The sequence below is a fragment of the Ambystoma mexicanum genome, chromosome 3p (assembly GCF_040938575.1).
Source record: "Ambystoma mexicanum isolate Mex_15411 chromosome 3p, UKY_AmexF1_1, whole genome shotgun sequence".
NCBI classification, from domain to species: Eukaryota; Metazoa; Chordata; class Amphibia; order Caudata; family Ambystomatidae; genus Ambystoma; species Ambystoma mexicanum.
Window position 1 is genome coordinate 841,654,385 of NC_090925.1, and position 20,867 is coordinate 841,675,251.

Below are 20,867 nucleotides of genomic sequence, written 5' to 3' on the forward strand. Positions count from 1 at the left end.
CCTGCACCATTCACTGGGGCCCATTTGGCTTTAAAAGAGGACTGAGCCCTTCTCTTAGCAGATCATCTGAAGACTTTGCAAATAGTAGCAAAAATAACTAATTGGGACCCTGGCTGAAGGTACAGTCTGCCTTACAGCTTCCACCAGTGAAGGAAGGCCAGGAAATCCAAGAGGGAAGCAAGTTCCTTCCCCTAAACATCTCTCAGGGAACAGGGGGAGATACTGAACTCAGAAGACCCTTCCAGCAGCTTCAGAACTGGTACCCAGCCAGCACAAAATACACCCTGCTAGGCTGTGCAAGCAAGCTTCCTGGTGGGAAGTGCCAGAGAGTCTCTGAACCAAACAAAGGACAAGGCTGTTGCCTTCAACACTCTTCTCAGCTTTGGACCATCCACCATTAAAGGATGACACAAGCCCAGCCAACGAGCTAGGAGGAGTGCACTGACAAGCATCAACCAGCGTCTGCCTTAAGGACATTTTTGAGCCAGTCAAGCCCCTCGTCACGCCACAGTCGCTCACACCATCCGAGATGCCTTGACCAGTGCTTCAGATACCCCAACCAGCACTGAGACAACGATTCCTGACCCTGAGCTGTTGTGTAGGCCAGCCTGCAGTCGTCCGTCCAGCCTCGCTCGCCGGACTGCCTGCTGCCTGATACTTGCAGCTGTCTCCCATCTTGAACTCTGTAGCAGAAGCTGCAAAACACCCTGAAGCTGGCTCTACACTGTTGAGCACCAAGAACTTCTACAAGCACAGGGTACATTGTGGTTCTGTCCCCCTAGTACTTCCCCGAAGGCCCCTAGTGACATTTTTTGACCCATTGCTCCCTTTGTGCTGAAACCAAGTATCCTTGAACTATTGAGATGTATTACTTTACCAACTACCCTGCTGTCAGTATCCAGAGTGCATCCCTTTTCCTTCTTGATACTGTCTGTCCTCTGCATTCCTTTACTGTGTGGATTGTATTTTGTAGTGTGCTAGAACTGTGTTGAATAATAATAATTCAACAAAGGTAGCAGGCACCCCTCTCTCGGAAGAAAAAGGCATGATAACCTGTTCAGTGGTTGTTAACCACATTGAGAGTTCGCAGCCATCTGCTTTTTGCTCACTGTACCTTACACAGATGGGAAATATCCATTTGCATATCAGTCTTTGTCCCACCCAAATGGGCAGTCCAACACCGAAATGCTATGGCAATTCCTCTCTGAACAAGAGTACCAACAGCAACCCCATACATGTGTTTCAGCCTTGTTGGGCATCATCAGTGAGGTGAAGCTGAGCCTCTCTAAGCACAGTGAGCATAAAGTAGATATTTGTATACAACCATGACTGGACAGTCCCTTTTTATCACTGGGTGATAATTCTATGTTTGCTGTGTTGCAAACTAACGAATGATCCACAACCTTGCACAGATAAGACTGCCATTTCATCCATGTTACCAAATTGGACAATGATGTTTATAATTCACTTGTGTTTCCAATCTGTTCGGATCCCATCCGGTGTACTAGAGGTGTGGGGCTGATTGATGGTTTAGAAACCGATATTCATCCCTGGACCACTGGTGCCCCGGAAGTTGATTTGTCACATTGGTGGCAAGCGGTCAGATCAGTTGGAGCCTTGCGCACAGCTTAGTGACCCAGTGATAAAAGTACTTTTGCAGGCAACGTTTAGACACTGCTAGGTATTTGTAATAATCATGAATCTTGACATAGAAACTGTAAAAGGCATGACCAAGGGCATCCTAACTTCCCCACAGCACTAATGTTAATAAACCTGGGTTGCTGACCAGCCTCCAAGCTTGGGTAGAAGCGAGGGCGGTTGGGGCGAAGACCCCAGGCCCATTTACCAGAACAGAAAAGACCTTCCAGAGGGGGAAGTGGAAGATGCCGTGGAAGACAGCATGAGCAGTGTTTCACGCCAACCATCCCGTTGGGGGCCACGCGTGGTTTCTCAACACTCTAGAGTGTCAGTGAGGTCAGGGGATAGTGCGGAATCCCACTGGTTCCAGGCCTCAGCACAGTCTCTAAGTGGCCCAGTAATTGTCCCGGCTGTTAAGGAGGTAGTGGCTAGAAACCCCCTGCAGGAGGAGAGGAGACTGGCGCTAGAGGAACAGAAACAGCAGGGCAAGGTCACCATAGAGCTGCACTAGCTGGCACTTGAAGAGAAGAAGGAGGCCAACAGATCCACCTCTAGCGAAATGCAGCAGTAGTGGCTCAAACCAGAGTGCCCGGGATAAGCCACAGTGGCACATCCCCTAGACTTAGTGCAGGCTTACGAAAGGGGAAGGATATTTTTGACTGGTTTGAAGCGCTCAAGCTTGCTTTTCAGCTACAAGAGGTGGATGAGACGCTGCGGGTTCAGCCCTGATGATTCGCTTACCGACACCAGGTACTGGTGCAATTCTTCAGTTAACTCCCGAGGAAAGGCCCGCTTATGAGAGCATGAAGGTGGCCCCCCTAAAGAAGTTCTGTAAAACCCCAGAACAGTATCTCAAGAGCTTCAGAGAGCTCGGAAAGAAAAGTGGCCAGACATATGAAGTGTTCACACACTTGTCATTGAAATATCTGAGCGGGTGGGTGGCTGGTAACAAAGTTGACACATGTAAAACAATGTACAATTTGATTGTGTGTCAGCATGTATTGAAGAGTTGTGAGGTTGACCTACACCAGCATCTTGTGGATAAGAATATCACAGACCCTACAGAGCTTGCAAAGGCTGCCGACAGGTTTGTGAGTACTCAAGTCCAGAAAAAGGCTCAGGTGAGCACACCCAAATCGGAAGAGAAATCTTCAGACAAAAAAGTAAACAAGGATGGGAAGGACAACGGTCCAACTCACTCCTCTTCAAATTCAGGTCCCCAAAAGAATGAAGGAAAATCCCAAAACTTTATTTCAGCTGTAAACACTGAAAAGATGAGCGCAGGCACCCCTAACACTGGGACACCTGCGTTCTTACCACCCAAAGGTTGTTTTGTGTGTAAGGAGCTGGCCCATAGGAAAGGGGATCCTGTTTGCAAGGGCTTAGCCAAGCAAGCCATAGTGAATGTTGGACTCATAGAGGATGCCATCATTAGTGTGTGCCTCCTAGAGGAGGACTTCCCACTAAGCCAAGGAGTCTCTGAATGTGGATTGGTTACATTTAGTGGGAATGATACCAGGTCTCCAGAAGAGATACCAGTTCCCAATAATACTCAACTGTATTTAGAACATGTGTATATCAATGGACACAAATCTCCTGTAGTCTGAGACACCACGGCTAGCCTCACTGTAGGCCTGTATATTGATGGGCCTGATTGTAGCGCCAGTGCGTTTGTGTCACGCCCTCTCACACAACCCATTTCTCACTTCCCCCCCTCACACCTGTCTCCCTCATCAGGCGCTTCTCGCCGTCGTATTTCCCATTCACACCAGCGGGGGAAACACGGCAGGCGGAATACCATGTTGGGCGGACCTGCCTCTTTTCGCCCTTTTCCGCGTTGGCGGTTGCCATGGCGCCTCCTGCACAGCCGGCGACGCCAGGATACCAGGACATACCGACAGCCCCGATCGCTGGCCGCGTTGCGCTCCACGCAACGTACGCGAGCAGTCACGTGATGCATCACGTGATACCGCTCGCCTCTTCAAAAGAAGCCGGCAAACAAGACTCTTTGCTTCACAGCTACTTCTACGGAGGACTGCCAGGCGTTACCTTTGCTTCTTGTTTTTTCTCCTTGCTTCGACCCTGGAACGCTTCTTGGAACTGCTCTTGGATTACCCTTGGACTCTGGGGTGCTCTCTGATTTTCCGGACATCTGACACCTATTTGTACTCTGGACTTGCTTTTGGATTGCCCTTCTGTTTTTGCAACCCTCGGATTGCTTCACGTTTTGCCACGGCTTCAGTCTTGCTCCACCAGGTGCTTTCAGGAGTGTCAACTACATCATCCCAGCCTGCTGTGGGTTCCCCTGCATAGGTTCCTTACCTACACTCCACCCCTTTTAGGTAAGCTGGTGTCACTGCATCTTGTTTACTCCGTCTGCCAATTGCAAGTGCCTTTTTTGAGTGTTTCTTTGATTATAACCCTTTGCCTTACAGTACTCAGGGGTCCTTCTGGCGTTCCCAATACCAGGCTGACGACGACATTCCCACCTGTGGCCTCAAAGATTGCTAGGGCAGTATTTTACATTCTGCTCGAGCGGTACTTGGGGACGGAGGCATTACATAACTGCACGACCATCAAGTCGGACCCATCAAGTTAGAACAGTTTGACGGAAAGAGTAAGTGCCCTTGGTGATAGTAGAGTTCAGCTGATGAGGTGAAATGACCCAGCGCCGTGTAGCGGTGAAAGACTCCATCCCTGTCCCATGTCTGTGGGGTAATGATCTTCCTGATCGTGTGATAGTCGCAGCAGCTACCCGATCGAGGGCCAGAGATCGCCGGATTGAAACTCTCAAAGCCTTAGGGCCTGGAGTGCTTCCAGAGGGCTTTTTTGGAAAGATCGACATGGCTGGTAGCCCCTAGTCTAGTTCCACAGACTGTTGAGTCACCTACTCCTGTGGGAGAGGGGCCAGTAGACTCTGAGGACCCTACTTTGGCAGCAGAGGACTCCGTGACTTCAGAGTTGCCTGGTGCAGCACAGGAACTGAATTTACAGTTCTTTAGTATTGTGCATGCAATGGATGGGGTTTGCAGAATAAGTCCAAATAATCGAACCAACTCAGGAAGATTGCAAAGGTTGCTGTTTTATTAACAATTATCTAAAACAGGGAGGTTACAACAGACATTTGCTCGGTTCTCGACAAATTTCACATAAAAACATCCTTATATACAAAAAAATCCATCAGCAGTGACTTCATACTACGTGGAAAATAAGAAAAACCTACGAGGGATTGTGATACATTCAAGGGGAAAATCTAAGTATACTTTTATAAGGGCTGGGGTTGGCTATCTGCTGTCAGATGGACAACATGCCTACCTCTAAAACATGTCATCTTCAACACTGTTAAGTACACAGTATATCATTGGCTCTCAAACTATAAGGCCCTTCATTATACAGCTTTCTACAATTGGTTGGCATGCTTGTGCCATGTCTGGAACATTCGGTTCACGTAAGCTCATACCCAGGTGCCAGAAGGTGGACTTGATTTTACCTCCCCACCTAATTAGCCCAACATCTCTCATCACCCATGCCTTCTGCCATGAAGATTGTCTTTGAATGTGTCCTTGCAAAGTATCCTTGTCTGTGGGAATATATGGGAGTACAGTCTTTCACTATCGTTGTCTAGGACTCCAAGCTCAACTCTATCTCCATCCTCAGCTCACTTGACAAGAGACCATGATTCTGGTCTATTCTGCAGCATTGAAAAGTCTTAAATGAATAAAACTTGGCATTTTTGGTGTTCTTTCTTTGCCCATCAATTAGAGATGATTCATCCTTCTAACATTTATTGCTTTTGAGAATCGATAACCGACCTTGGCTACTTCTGTTTTGATGCCAGGCCAGACATCACTGCCAGGCTCTTCCAGGATTTCAGCTTATTCGTGCTGTGACACAATTCCCAGCCTTTCTTCTTCATGGGTTTCAGCTTACTAAAATTCATGACACCAATGTCCAGCTTCTATACAATGGTGGCTTGCCTGCAGTCTATTCACTACATACAACCAGCTTCTATGATCACTTAGTCTACTTGCGCTTCAGCGTCTGTACAATCATTGAACAGTTGCATTTCTATAGCACTTCACATGCGTGCAATCGTCTTTTCTGCATATTAAAGTTTACTCGATTCTTAACTTAGTCATCAGTTTCCGCAAGTTCCATACATTCTCATCAGCCAGTATTGTCAGTGCGTCACACCCCCGTCTCTTGTGATGTCACTGGCTTCTCTTTCACTCTTTTTTTATATTCCTTCAGGGAGATCCTCTTTCAGATTGTCGTCTCTTCAGGGATACATTCAATAGGGTTTTCTCCGAGGATACCTTTTCTCAAACACTTGCTGCGGAATTGGCACAACTGCTGGTGTCACACATGGCGCAGTCTCTGACTTCCAACATATAAGTTGCAGCGGGTGGGATTTCATGCAGAGGCGTGTAACTGCTCCTCCACAGAACCTGAGGTGGAGGGCCAGGTGGGCACAGATCTAAAGAGCCTGCCCAAGCTGGATGAGTTTACATCAGCTAGGGGCCCAAATCAGACCAACAACCACTTTAGTGCTTATTCCACTTACTCATTACTCTGCTACCTGCTGTCTCTACTTCCAACTACTACCACCTCTAACATTACTACCACTCTGCTCCGCTACTACTATTGTACATCTACTACTCACACTCTCCACTCTCACACACAAACACTCCTCAGAGAACCTCCTAACAATAGCCTCAGCACTCTGTTCGCTCTCGCTTCCTCTGGTCTCTCGACGTCCTCCGCCACCTCCTGTCCTCAACTAACTAACCCACACTATACCACTCACTCATGCTCACTTAAATACCCCACCATCTATCAGGATTGCCAACTTATCTTAGCAAATCACTTCCCTTACTTGAGGGTATCTGACTGGGGAAGGGCTTGAAGTGGCTTTGTTGGGGCTAGTAAGGTCTGCCACTGCACCATGCAGTCTTAGAGCATGTTTGACATAAAGAGTAGAGGAGTCTGTGGGGGACTGGAGACCCTGTTGCTTAAGGTTGTCTGGTAGGCCTTTTAATATTATTTCCGTGTTGGTATATTGGATTTCATGAGACCGTTGTAAAGGTCTCTAAAATCCCTCCTGGTTTAATGGGTTAAGGCCAGGGTAGAGGTCTTTATTGTCACAAAACAAATTCCCTGGTGGTTAAGTGGATTCACTTATATGCGCGGCCTCCCGCTGACACTGCCAGCTGGAGTCACGCTCTTTGTCCCCCAGTGGCGTCCGGTGTGGATGCGCTTGCATAGTCCGTCAGCAAAGATAAACTCAGCACCGTGTTCACCACGTCCTGAGCCTAATCAATCCATCTCCTGGCTGCTAATACGCCGGGCGGCTTGCGCAGCCCGGCCTCGCTTGTGTCCTGCCGAAGTCCTGGCGGTGTCGGCTCCCCGTGGGCTCCGTTGTCTGTGTTTGCCACTGCCTCCTCTCGAATGGGTCTCTGCAGCCTGATTACCCTCACTGCAGAAGGTAAGGAGCATTTGGGAGGGGTTCTGCCCTAACTACGGCACATACAAGGGGAGTCGAGGTGAGGGCTGCCTCCCTCCTATGACAGGGCTTTCCTAGAGGGCCTGCCACAGCTACAATACAACATTTTCTGCTTTTTATCCAATTTTTTACAGGCAGTCCTGTGAAATGCACCATTTTAACTCATTTTTTGGGAAAAATCTCGGCGGTAGCAGCCATTTGAACCCCCTTGTGTGATTCAGGCTCCCTCACTGCACTTGGTCACTCCCACATATTAGACACATACAATTACAGCTCAAAAAATTCACCAGCTTCCACTGGAGGCAAGTACACATAGAACATGCACAGTACAAGCTGTTTATACAGATGGCATAGGCATCAGCAGCCAACTTTGTTCCTACACAGGAATTAAGTCGAGGGTACATGCGAGTGGACAGAGTCCAACCACTTTTTTCAGAGAGTGGACTCGAATTTATGAATTAAAGCCAACCTTGGGGATCAAACTGTAGTTGTCAGGTTTGCAGGCTGGGCACTTCACCACTGCACTATATAATCTGATGAACAATGGCAAACAACTAAAGGTGAAATGTCCCTTTTCGGTAGTACAAGTTCCAGGGAAAACATTTGTATTGGTTCTTGGAGTTTAAAACATGCACACCTTTTAATGTTTTTAAAAACACTATTAGAAGAAAATATCCTCTCTTGGTTTTGTGTGTGTGTTGATTTTATAAAAGGCAAATGCCATTCGTCCTGTGCAATTTGGGTGGTTATGCAAAGACAATTTAATTAAATGTGCATATTTCACCTTGATACTGGCGACGTCACATCCCATTACGTTTGTTGATGAGTCCCCCCATTTTTATTGTTAAGACCTGACCCCTACTCCTACATAGAACCCTTGTAGCAAAGCCAGACACTCTGAAGACATCTCTAAAAAAAACAAGGGGCACAGCACAAACTGAACATTCTGTCCGTACGTTTATACTACCTCCTGTGTAGCTAGACTGTGTCTGAACTGCATAACTTGTGCACACAGAGTTAAATTACACCGCCCATCCCCCATTAAAATATTGCACTCACAGCTTAACCCTGTGGGGCTCGAAGGGCTCTGGCCTGCAGCTCCTGACCGCAAGCCCCTTGTGGTTACCTGCAATACTGCCATTCTGTCATGCCATCGACTCCCCCTTTTTCCTAGAGAACCGTTTACCTGCTGAGAGTCCTAGAAGCATATATGCGTTTGACGGGGATCTGATGTAAGCTAAGGAAGGATAAAACTGTCATGGGTGCTGATTAGGGGTTTACTGGGAGCCGAGGTTGATCAACATGAAGCCTGGTTTAGGGGGGGGGGGGCATATGTGAATATCTATGTTTTAGGTATGAAGAAGACCGTTATTTGGCTGACAGGCACACGAGTCGATTCACAAAGAAGTTACTCCGACTTACCTTAGAAAATCTGGACAGGGTTCTTGAAGAACCTTGACTTCCGATTACTCATACATACTAGTACTATACACGTACTTTTATGAATGTGGGATCAATGTAATAAGACAGGTTATTCATACACCAGAGGTTTTTAAGCGCGGACCCGGGGATCGAACCTGTGTTTCTCCTGTCGCCTTACTTCCAAGGCGAGCACGTTGCCCCTGAGCTATCCTCCCGCGACCATAGCGATCAAAGACTTGCTTTTACGTTTCGTAATTCGTTTCCTAGTTTATATATACGCAGAACGTTCAGGAAGTACAATAACCTCTACACATTGTAATTGTGCCCGTGCCTGCGGGACCATCCCACTCAGGAATGTAGGTCAGCCCGAGAAGATACCGGCGGTCTCCACCTTGCCAATCAGCTGCCAGGTTTCTGCTGCGAGGCGACGACACGGAGGGCCTGTGCGGTGGATGCCGGCTAGCAACAGAGCAACACAACGGGTAACTCGCACCCCCCAGCGTTTCCAAGAGACAAAAAAAGGTTTCACTGCCGCGCGATTCCAAGTTGGCCACGGTGACTCACGACCTCGGTGTACTCACGTGCACCGCTCGCAATGGCAGCACGTCGCTTCAGGGCGCGAGGGCGGGGGCTGAAAGGGAGTGGCAGGAACGGGCGGGGTTATAGTGGTGCTTTACAGGAAGAAGATGTGGGAGGGACGCATCAACCCTAATCCGACACAGCACCCAACGCACAGCTACAGTGTGCCTGCACACGTATATCCATCACCGGTTGGTCTCCCCCAAGTGCTGAGTCATACACTTTTGTTGTGTTGTAAATTGGAATAATCTAAATATACATTGCATGACAAATGTTTGCAATTTGCGTGACCATAACACATAGGGCCTCATTACACGGTAGGCGGTGAACCATGGCGCTATTAGCGCCATGGTTCATGCTGGTAAAATACCGGCACCGCCTTGGTGGAAAGGGGAATTACCGCCCTATTCCAAGATTGGCGGGCCAGTAATTCCCCCTTCCACCATTGCCCTTCCCCATTCCCATTTTTGCCCCATGGGGCATAATGGGAATGGGGAAGGTGCTAATTACGGTACTGCAAATTTTCGGTGCCTTAATTAGCACCGAGGTCCCTTTGCGGGTTGGTTTTTAACACCTGCAAAAAGCAGCCGTTAAAGTACCTACCCGCAAAGGGACCTCGTAATAAGGCGGTAAGGGTTAACGGTCACCGGTACCATTACCGGTGACCGTTAACCCTTACCGCCTTCCGTGTAATGAGGCCCATAGTAATATACAGGGATCAAGTCCTAAACATTAAAGTGGGGGGACTCATCAACAAACGCAATGGGATGTGACGTGCAAAAAATTGCATATCAAGGTGAAATATGCACATTTCATTAAATTGGCCTGGCATAGCCGCCTAAATGGAACAGGACAAATGGCATTTGCCTTTCATAAAATCAACACACACAAAACCAAGACAGGATATTTTCTTCAAATAGTGTTTTTGAAAACATTAAAAGTTGTGCTTGTTTTAAACTTCAAGAACCAATACAAATGTTTACCTTGGGACTTGCAGTTCCGAAATGGGCTATTTCATCTTTAGTTGTTTGTTATTTTTTAGCAGATTATATAGTGCAGTGATGACGTGTCTGGCCTACACACCTGACGATTGTGGTTTGATCTCTGAGGTCGGCTTTCATTCATAAATTCAAAGAGGACATCCAATATTTCTATTTTAGCTGGGGGGACTGAGTCCACCCTCTGAATAAAGTGGGTGGACTCCGTCCCCACGCGTGTACCCTCGACTTGAGCCCTGGTATTATACCCATTTCCCTACTGCATAGACGTGAGATGGTCGTGGGGATTGAAGGATGATGCCGAAGGTGTCATTTATCTGCAGGGAGTGACTTATCACGCTCTTCTTGTTTTTTGTGTTTACTTTTATTGATTGATGCATTTGTATGTTACGTTATGTTCATTCATACTGTGCACCACTACCACCCACAGGCAGTCTCCAGGCGCTCGTGTGGCTCTGCAAGAGAGGGAGAGTGGAGAGGTTAGTGAGGATATGGTTCAGAACCCGGAGGAACTGGCATCTGTGGGTGTTATTTTGTATGTGGCAGTTGGTGTGGGAGGTCCCGTGCGTTGTAACTATATGTTATGTTATGTTACTTGGCATTTATATAGCGCCTTATGTCACATTGGTATGACCTCAAAGTGCTGGTAGGTTGAACGACCTCGGAAACCGCAGTTCAAGTCAGTAGAGAGAGAGTGTAGTATGGTGCTTGGGTGCACTGGATATGTGTGCAGCTGGTGTGATTGCTGCATGATAGCCGCTTCTTAGCAGTAGGTGTGGCGCTGAGGAAATCAGTTGGATGTGTTCAGTCTGGAGGGTGGACACCCAAACTGAGTTCTGGCTGCGTTAAGCCTCAGGAGACGCCTAAGCTAGCCGGTATGTGCTCAGCTAGCTGTGTTTTATTAGGATGATGAGGTGTTCGTGTGGTCATGTTAGTATCAGAAGAGTTAGGCCGAATGTGTCATAGCATAGCTGTGTTCTAGTTGAATAATGGTGTATAGGAGAGAGTAAGCATAGTAGTGTGATATGGTGGTCATCAGTAAAGCGCCTGCGACCAAGCACGAGAGCAGGACCGGGGGTGTACATAGCAGCATACGTATTTAAAGCGACAGGATGGATAGGGTAAACATGTGACACAAAGTGTAACTACTCACTCAGCATCAACCAGCCCCTAAAGCTGGTTCCAAACTGGTTCCCCTGCCCCATCCTTCCTCATGGCAGTCCACAAAGCAAGTGGAAAATGGCTGCTGGAGCCAAAGCACAAACACACCTGACTTTTCCAACCAATTGCAAGAGGGGAGGGTGGGACTTGGAAAAGGCCAGACGCAAACAAAGGACTACAACCCACAGACTGCACCATCTAAGACTCAGTGCCTCGGGTGTGTGCTAGTGTTTGTGTGTCGTGTGATGTTGGTGTGGGTTGTGGTCGTGCGCCCTGGTTGTATCATGTCCATAAGGGATCCAGAGTCGGAGGTGGCTGTTGCTGTATGACTATCTGGTGTCTTGGTGTGTACTTGTGTTGTTGACGGTTTTATGGACTATGTGGCGGGTGGTTCACTCTAGGTGTGCTTCCACGATCTCAGAGATGGTGGGTGTGAATGTAGGTTATGCTTAGGAAGTGGGAGGGTTAGTAAGTCGGACTGTTTGTTCGAGCCTCTGGTGTGACTCTTTGGTTGCCGCTTGATGGCATCTACCCACGTTATTGATTGTGGTTCATCTGCCCATCTCGCCTCCTCTATAGTTGTGAGTGATGTTATTGCTGGCAGTGTCTGTTTGTGATTGTCATTGTCTGTTGAATAACTAGGTTTTGAGTCATTTCATGAAGGTGATGTGGTCGTCGATGGTTCTAATTTCTTTGGGGATGGTGTTCCAGTGTTTTGTAATTAGACATGAGAACACCGTTGAGCCAAATGTCCTTTTTTCATAATGTTTCGTCTCTGTTTGTAAGTCGTTGCTGGATCTTAGGTCCCTTCTTGGGTGGTCCCGGCTGATCTTGTCTTGGAGGAATTCAGCTCCTTGTCTTTGCAAGGCCTTGTGGGCGATGCAGAGTGCTTTGAAATTGATTGTTTTTTACTTGTAACCAGTTTAGGGTTTTCACTGCTGGAGTAATGTGGTCTCTCGTGTTTAGTCTTAATAGGATCCTGGCTGCTGTATTTTTCACCGTTTGGAATTTCTTGGTGAGTCTTTCTAGGTAGAGGCTGTATGCGTAGTCAATTCTTGTGAGTATAAAGGATATCATTGTGACGGTTCTGAAGAGAGGGTCCCTGGAATGAAGAGTAAAAAACACACCAAATCACACACTATTCGGACAGCCCCCAGGAGGACCAGTGACTGACACATATGCAGGAGGATATTCTCTTAGACAGCTATTCAAACCTTATCCAGTCAATGGGCCTCATTACGACCCTTGTGCTCCCGGAATGAAGGGGGCCGGTACGGGACCAGCCCCCTTCATTCTGGGAGCACGTATTACGAGGTTCCCTTCGCGGGACCCGGATCAGACATCTGGTGAAACCAGATGTCTTTTCCGGGTCCCGCGAGGGGAAGAGGGAGGTAATAACGGGCCAGATGTAATCTGCCTGCTATTACCTCCCTCCCCATTCCCATTGAGCCCTATGGGGGCTCAAATGGGAATGGGGATGGGTTCCTGCAAGGAGGAATTACCGCGTCCTCCTATGTCGGAATGACCCGGTTATTCCTCATTGCAGGAACCCGGTAAAGGAGCCTGGTTTGGAGGCAGCCATGGAGCTAATAGCTCCATGGCTGCCTCCAAACTCGTAATGAGGCCCAATGTCTTTATGGATACAGGTGCTTCAACAGTGGTCATGGACCGAAATGCCTCAATGGCTGACGTTGACTAATGCAGAGAAACCGCTGTGCTGACGTCATTAGTGACACCACGACGTAGCCACGTTAGTCACAAAGTACACTCGCAGCCATGCACAGAGTTACACAAACACACACTTGTATACACAAAGAACATGCTTACACAGTTATGTAGATAGAGGACAGATACATATACATACTGTCGAAGCTTTTATTATTTTTCTCATTTGCTAAGTGCAGAAACGCTAAACGCAAGGCAGCGAAGAGATGCAGAGCAAGCTTGCAGATGCTTATGGCAACTAACCCTATGGAACTACAGGATCATATTGCCGGAATCGAAATAATATTATACCTCCTATCGCATTGTTTGAATGTGTGTTGGCCTACGCCAAGTTGTCTAAAACATTGTGTAAATAGATTCCGCTGCAAGGTCTTGACCTTAATGTACTGTGTAAATCTCCATCTTGGATTTAGCTGCCATTTTAGGTTCTCTTGTAGTGTGGAAGTCACCCTGAACATCAAAATGGAGGCCGAATGACATTTCGAGTGGGATTCTGGCCGTTGTGACCTCCGCACACATGAATAAGTAATATGCCTGCAGGCCACTTGTTGGGGTCGCGAACTGAGACCTTGTCCTATCCCTGACCTATGTGTAAATGAACAACTGTATCAGCGGAACTGATCAAAATGCATACTTTATGGGATCGACCTGGCAACGAACTCTAGGCCTGGTTCTAAGAATGGTTAACCCGCGAGGTGGTTGGCCAGAGCTGGATAAAAAGTATAAAAACCTGAGTATCCCAATGTACGGTCTCTCACACTAATGCAGCGAACTACCGTTGAAAGTTCGTTCTGTTATTCTGAGAGCCGAATAGCTATCCGTTTGTCAATTGACTTTTGGTAATTGTTGTAGCTTTTGAATAAAGCACTTTGTATGTTCTTTGTAACCTGTGTTGGTGTGTTTCCTTTGGGCTTCCCGGCCTCATATCAATTTCTCTGTTTCCACAGTTGGTGCCCGAATAGGGACCCTCAAGATTGATGCCGGATCATTGAAGGTTGACGCAGACTATCGGACGGTGTGATTCTGCGGGCCCGACCGATCGAGAAGCTATACCTCGGCAGCGCTGCACGATCCGATCCTTGGACGATAGTCGTGTGGTCTGACACGGCATCTTGACGAGGGTCCAATTTTGAGGCGGGCAGATTTGCCGAAACCACCAAACACAAGGTAAAATTCGTTAGGTAAGTTCTTTGGTAAACCGTAAGGTCCTCCTTAGGTTTGGTCAGGTGCAGTCGTGACCCGGCTCTTAATTTAACCCTGACAATTTGAATTTGGCGTATTGTATCTGCAGACACAATTATTGACCAGGTAACACCAATTTTTTTGTGAAATGCCTGGGAAATTGTCTAGCTGCTTTAGGGCTCTGTTCCGCAGCGATCGACAATTCTTGGAATTTAGCCGCCCGGCACCACAGGAGGGGTCGCCGGCGTGTACTATGTACTGTAAGTATGGCATTGGAAGCATAGTATTTAATGATATTTGGCACAGACAGACCAGACATGCCTCCGAATTTCAGTGGCCAATCAACAGTAGTTTTGAGATCCCCCGTATTGAATACTTAGAATCGATCTTGTTAAAGAAAAAGGCTAGACCAGCAGCCTTTGATGTGTTACAGAATTGGAAGGAAGAAGCATTACAGCAGCTTAAAAGTAGGGATAAACATGCACGTCGTCATAAAACAAACGCTGAAAAAGCATTATTATATGATAAAGAAAAGCAGTCAGAATCAGTTAAAAATATGGATAGAGCCTTTTCACTCGGGATCCAGAAAATTTACCCCTCTAAAGATTTCCATGTTTCTGAAGAATTTATCGAGAAGTTATTAAATGAATGCAGGCCTGATGCCTCAGCGCCACCTCCGTATGCTCCTATTTTGGGCGCTCTGCCCATTCCTGCTGTTGCTCCTGTTGTTATTCCTGTTCCCCCTATACAACCTATTGTTCCTAGTCCTTTGGTTGTTGTTCCTCCGCCTATCGCAACGCCCCTTCCCTCTGCACCGATAGTTACACCTTTATTAAATTTACCTATACATCCGCTCCCGAGTGGCCCCGTATCGACTGAAGTCTATCCATGTGCAGGATCAAAGATTGTGACTCGTAGTACTGTTTCTGCAGATCAGAAATAGGAATTGTTTGCATGGGCTAAGCATTGCATGGAGAAAGGTGATCAAGCTAATGTTTTTTCCACATTATCTAATTTGAATAGTTTTCCCGAGAAAAATGTTTTTATCGAAGGTTTGGGGACTCATTTGTGTGTGATGTGGGGTAGATTACAAAATTCGGATCTTCCACAAGGGGTGAGAGATCTGAATGCTTTGGCACTTTCGAGGGACACAGAGCAGAAAGTAGATGGGCATGTTGAAAGATTGTTTGAGTTTAGGAAAGACTTCGAAAAATCACGAGATGAGGATGATGAAGACGATAGAATATATGTACAGAAACGGTTCCTTCCGTGCCGTAGATCGGCACCTGAAGAAGTACGAATTTGTACCAAAGATGCGGTTCGATGGATCTCGGATTCATCGATTCCGCCAGATGAAGTATATGACACGTATAGTCAGTATACAGTAAAAATGCAAAGAAAGGTAATTCAGGTGATGGTACAGCACCTGCAAGAAGAATGTGTAAGAAAAAGGGTTAGCTGCCCTATAGAATTATTGGGGATTTGTAAAAGGGCTTTTTCGCCCGATACTTCTACAGCTGCCTTAGTGCTCGACCTGGCCCTGTTGCTTAGTAAGCGGCCGGAGGTACCTATATCTCAGTTGCCTATAAGAGAGGTTCCTCCGACCTTTGTCCCAAAAGTTGAGATCCCCGCCAACCCTGGGACTGGTGCCCCCGCTGTGGATATCCCTGCACATTATGTATCGCAATTTGTTCACATCCCGTTTTCACGACAGGAAGTGAACACAATTAGACAATCAGTCCCCGATATCAGGAAAAACCCGACGGGGTTTTACAAAGAAATAGAGTCCATTTTACAGTCCTCTGTGTTCACCTTGAGTGACATTGACTTGTTATTCCCTGTACTCCTACCCATAGATGTATGGAAACAGGTTCGGACAATAGACGATGTGCCGGGGTTGGGAGATACGTGGGCTAATATGATTAGAATTGATGGAGAAAGGCCAGCTGGTGAGAAACCACCACAGGTAATACTTACTTTGCCTGATAGAATTGTTGCAAAACTAAAAACTATAATTCCAGAGAAAAGGATTATTTGGGACAAGCTTACGGCCTGTGTCCAAGGGAAAACTGAAGGCGCCACCAAATTCTTTAATATATTCGAGCAGGTATTTTCTGACTTCAGTGGACAGGATTTAGGTACAGAGTCGGGGAAGAGGTTGTTCGTGGTCAAATTTGTACGTGGATTGTTACCTGACATCCAGTCACAGATTATGTTCTCTGAGAGCGCTTGGCAGGCAAAATCTCAATCTGAGGTTTTGCACATGGCTCAGTATTATGAGAACCGTGTTAATAATGAGAAGGAAAAAATTGAAAAGAGAAAGGGAGATTTGAAAACCAAAGTATTATTACAGCAAATTGTTAGAAACCCCAGAGGAGGCACGACACAGACTAGAGATCAGTACGTCCCAAAAGGAAATGCTCCTTTGAGTCCTGTGAATATTAATCAATGTGCTTATTGCCGCCAGGAAGGTCATTGGCGAGCACAGTGCCCTGTCCTTCGCCAGAGGTCAAACAGTGCGTTTGGGGGTATGGGAAGACGACCTAGGGGCCGCCCTGGAGCAGGGGGCCCTGACAGAGGTCAGCTTTGACAAGATTCTCAGCAACCTTTTTCACGGGAAAATCAGACCTCGAGTATGGACTCGAGGAACATATTTGATCACCCTTCTGCTGCCTACCTTTCTGAAGAGCTTCCTTCTGACGAGGCTCTATTTCATTAGGATTGCCCGAAGCAGGGTTTGGAACCTTCACCTATTCCCGTTAATCAGAAAGGCCCCTACGTTGAATTATTAGTAGGGAACAGGAAACACCAGTTTTTGATTGACACTGGAGCACAGAAGTGCTCCATTGATCATTCTCGGGTTCCAAACATCCCACTGTCAGGGCAAACAAATGTTTCTGTAGGGTTTTCTGGTGTACCAACTGTCTGTCCGGTTTCTGCACCGGTATCCGTTTCTTTGGGTCCCTTCACGGACCATTGTCCTTTTCTTCTCACTTCGAACTGTGGAGAGAATTTGCTGGGGTTGAATTTGTTAAAGAAATTGAACGTAATTCATTGTTCTTCGGATGGAGTACGGCTAACGGTTTCACCACAGCAACTTCCTAATTCTCAGTTCTTGATTCGACCTTTACCTCCCGAGTTCAGCATTGTCCCGGAATGTTTGTGGGCGGTGGACGACAATGATGTCGGAGTGTTACAGATTGAGCCCGTTAAAATAGTTCTGAAACATGGGGTGAAACTGCCACGCATCCCGCAGTATAAAATATCAGTCGAAGGCGAACGTGCTTTGAAATACATTGTCTCCGATTTTGTACATCGTGGGGTGATCGAGGAGATTACAGGTAGTTTGTGTAACAGTCTGATCTTGCCCGTATATAAGAAAGGCGACAATGCAATTCCATACGGGTTCATAATTGATCTTCGTGCTATTAACCGAGTGGTCGCCCCACAATTTCCAATTGTGCCTGATGTGACGACGATATTGACAATGATCCCTGCTACGGCTATGCACTTCAGCGTTGTGGATTTAATAAACGCTTTCTTTAGTATCCCTATACATAAAGAAAGCAGATATCTGTTTGCGTTCACCTTGGGGGGACGCTCATTTACATTTACAAGGGCACCTCAAGGGTATACTGAAAGTCCCAGTATTTATAGTAGAGCTTTGAAAGAGCAGCTCAACACCCTTGAATTGCCACCTAGTTGTACGCTGCTTCAATATGTTGACGATTTGCTTTTGGCTGCAGACTCTGAGAGTGCCTGTAAAGAAGGCACTGTACTGTTGCTCGTTCATCTAGCTAAAAATGGTCACAAAGCTTCGCTTAAAAAATTTCAATATTGTTGTCAGGAGGTTGCCTATTTAGGCTACTTCCTGTCAAAGGAGGGGAGAAGATTGACACCTGAAAGAATAAAACACATTTCTGGCATGTCTGTTCCAAATACACAGAAGGAAGTCAGAGCCCTGATAGGTATGGCTTCTTACTGTAGGTTGTGGATCCCGAACTTCTCACTAGTGATAAAACCGATGTTGGCTCTGACGAAGAAGGGCATTTCTCTGCCACTGCCATGGGAATCAGAACTTCAATGATCATTTGAGCTTCTCAAAACCACGCTATGTTCGGCACCGGTTCTGGGTACTCCAAATTATGACAAGGCCTTTGTGTTGTTTGTGCATGAACGTGATGGATGTGCTTTGGCTGTGTTAACACAGGAACACGGGACACAGGAACACGGAGGGAAGAATAGGCCGTGCGGCTACTACTCCTCCGCCCTTGATCCTGTCGCATGCGCTTTGCCAAGATGTTTGCGGGCTGTCGCTGCTGCTGCCGCGTCTGTAAAACAGAGTGAGGGAATGGTCCTAGGCCATGATTTGATTTTGATGGTACCTCACTCTGTTGATATTCTATTGAACAAAACCCAAACGCAACACCTCACCTCGGTCGCATAATGGATGAAGGTATTGGGTCTGTGCGAGATATTCAAACTGATGCCACAATGGAAGAATCTAAAAAGTGGGCTGAAGGAATGGGGAAACTGGATGACGAAGGGTGTTGGGTGGATACATCCGAAGGGAAATGGTTGCTTCCTGATTCTTATGTATTGGCAATGGTTATGATGGCACACGGTCCTACGCATGTGTGTGCCCAGCAGATCACGAAAACGTTAGAACAGGTTTGGGTAAATTACAAGATTCTGGAAACTGCAAAGAGGCACGTCCAGAACTGTATGATCTGCCTACAGCACAATGTGGGTAAGGGGACAGTGACTCCAAGGGGAAGCTTTGGGCCCCCTTCTGTTCCCTTCGAGGTTATTCACTTAGATTTTATTGAGATGGAACGATGTAATAATCTAAAATATGTTCTTGTAATTATTTGTGCCTTCAGTAAATGGGTCGAGGCTTTCCCCGTCAAAGCTGCTACCGCCATGACCACTGCAAAGATTATGGTAAAAGACGGCCCCAATGTTCGTTGCTGGCGACACTACAGTCGCATGATTTCTTAGTCCTTCCCAACCCTAGCCAGCAGGATCCCTTTTTGTTCAACAAAACTTTCTCATAACAAGACAATTTTCCAATCACTTCCTTTTTTCAGATGCACGAAACTCGTGCCGTAGTTCTATTTCCTTGGTCGAAGGTTGTACCTGATGGTACCCAAAATTGTTTGGTCCGGAAGCACATCGTCACTTCCTGAGGGAAGCGATGTGTCAGTGGCGACGGAAGTCGCAGAGCTCGAAACAGTGTTTTCCGGAAGTGATTTTTCAAGAGAGTGCGGAGATGAAATGGACTGTTCCCCAAGCTCCTCAGGCTCAGAGAACTTCTCCGATGCACTCACAGCGCTGTTTGCTACTCCAAGATCAGAGACTGTAGCATCAGCGAGGGGTTCTGCTTCTTCTGTAATGTGTGGCGTCGGGTGAGGAAGTTTCTTGAAGTGCGTTGCGTGAATCCAGTTCTTCTTTCCAGCCACCCGCACTGCTGTCCTGGTGACGAACAACACCTGATGGGGTCCCCGCCAGCGAGGCGCGAGACAGGAAGACCTCTCGTAGGCCTTCACTAGGACCCAACTTCCAGGCTGTATATCGTGTCCTGGGCCCGTGAACCGTACAGGTAAAGCTGAGTAAACCTGGTGATAAATGAAATACAGGTTTTTAGTTAACTGGTTACAGTAGTCTACAAGCAATACATTTTCCACCTCTTTCAGGGCTTTAGGTTTTGGGAGACCCCAAATGTTAGCAGGTCTCCCCATTACTACTTCAAATGGAGAAAGCCCAGTTCTAGTCTGAGGTGTGGTACGCATAGCTAATAACACAATAGGTAAGGCATCTGGCCATTTTAGTTTGGTATCAGCACATGTTTTTGCAAGTTTATTCTTTAAAATACCGTTGTGTCTTTCCACCAACCCAGCGCTTTGAGGATGTCTAGCTGAATGAAATCGTTTCTCAATACATAGGGCTGTGCATATTTGCAAAATTACTGCTTACTCGAGATTTTTGAATGTCCTGTATGATCCATGTCGGTTTGTGTAATAAACAACAGTTCTAACTTGCCCTTGCCTGAGTCCTCCGTTTGTTCTGGGAAGGGTTGTTGGGCACTGGGAGCTGAATGGGTAAGCTCATTATAACGCCCAGACCTCTGGAATACCATACCTCACCAACAGTTTTGTGAGGGAAGGAGAGGTAGGACAGTAATGCTCTGAGTAGTTTTAGGAGGAAGAAGCATTTTTTGGTGATTGCATTGACCTGCGGTTTCAGGGATACTCTGTTGTCCATGAGTATTCCTAGGTTATTTACTATGTCGGTAGTCTCTGGTTGCATTCCCATGCCGGCCGGCCAGTCCAGTTGCGGTTTGCCTACGTCTAATCCTGTGGTTGAGAGCATTAGTTCCATATTAGCCAGGTTAAGTTTAAGGTTGTTTGTTCTCATCCAATTGTAGATGTCTGTGAGGCAGTTGTTGAGGCGGTTATTTTGTTCCTGGGTTGTGTTTGTTTTCACAATCTGTTGTGTGTCGTCTGTGTAGATGTAGGCGGATAGACTGTGGGTTCGAATGATTTTCATCATTGGTTGCATATAGATGATGAAAAGCAGAGTAGAGAGGCTGGATCCCTGTGGGACTCTACAGGATATATTTTTGGTGTTTGAGTTGAATGGTGGCAAGTATGTTTCAT

The 20,867-nt window shown here is 46.8% G+C and overlaps 1 long non-coding RNA gene across 3 annotated transcripts in view; it reads left to right on the plus strand.

Annotated features, from left to right (window-relative positions):
• LOC138580971 (uncharacterized) overlaps positions 1 to 20,867 on the plus strand; it is a 71,076-nt gene that overhangs the window by 46,719 nt on the left and 3,490 nt on the right. Inside the window, exon 4 of one of the 3 annotated variants that reach the window (XR_011304384.1) lies at positions 13,974 to 14,207. The exons of 1 other annotated variant lie outside the window; for it this stretch is intronic. This is a non-coding gene — a long non-coding RNA (uncharacterized lncRNA). The remainder of the gene's footprint in view (positions 1 to 13,973; positions 14,208 to 20,867) is intronic. One more of the 3 variants, XR_011304383.1, reaches the window with a different exon arrangement.